Source organism: Nicotiana attenuata, unplaced genomic scaffold (genome assembly GCF_001879085.1).
Source record: "Nicotiana attenuata strain UT unplaced genomic scaffold, NIATTr2, whole genome shotgun sequence".
Taxonomy (NCBI): Eukaryota; Viridiplantae; Streptophyta; class Magnoliopsida; order Solanales; family Solanaceae; genus Nicotiana; species Nicotiana attenuata.
The window spans coordinates 789,232-789,832 of record NW_017670377.1 but is presented as its reverse complement, the minus strand read 5'-3'; positions in this window follow the sequence as shown (position 1 = coordinate 789,832).

Here is a 601-nt window from a genome sequence, read left to right as displayed (position 1 = left end):
TCAACCCTACCCATACTTCCCAACCGTTGGATCAAGCCAACCTAGACGGCTAGGATTGCTTTGATCCAAACGGCGTCGTTTTGAATGGTGGGGGCTGGACCGGGTCTGGGGTGTAATATTGGGCCAAATTTGGACGGGTTTTTGAGCCAAATGTTTGGGCCTGAGGAATTTCAATTAAAAATGGCCCAAATAGACTTATCTTTCAATTTCTATTCTTTTTTTCTTTCCATTTCTTTTCAAATCTTTTTTCTTTCTTTTCAAATTAAAAATAAAACCTACATTAATTCTAAACCAAATTTATCCTACCATATTAGATTAATGTTCAAAATAATATTTACAACAACTAATTAACTACCAAATTAAAAGAAAACTGCACGATTCGAAACTAAATGCCAAAATGAGTTATTTTTTGTGATTTTCTATTTTTGTAACACAACTAAATTACTAACTAATGCCAAATTAAATCCTAAATGCAAATGCAACATATTTGTCGTATTTTCATGAATTAAATAAAATAAACATGCGCAAACAAATGCAAACAATTAACAGAAAATGCCACAAAAATCCACAAAATTGCAAGTAATGAAAAGAAATTATTTTG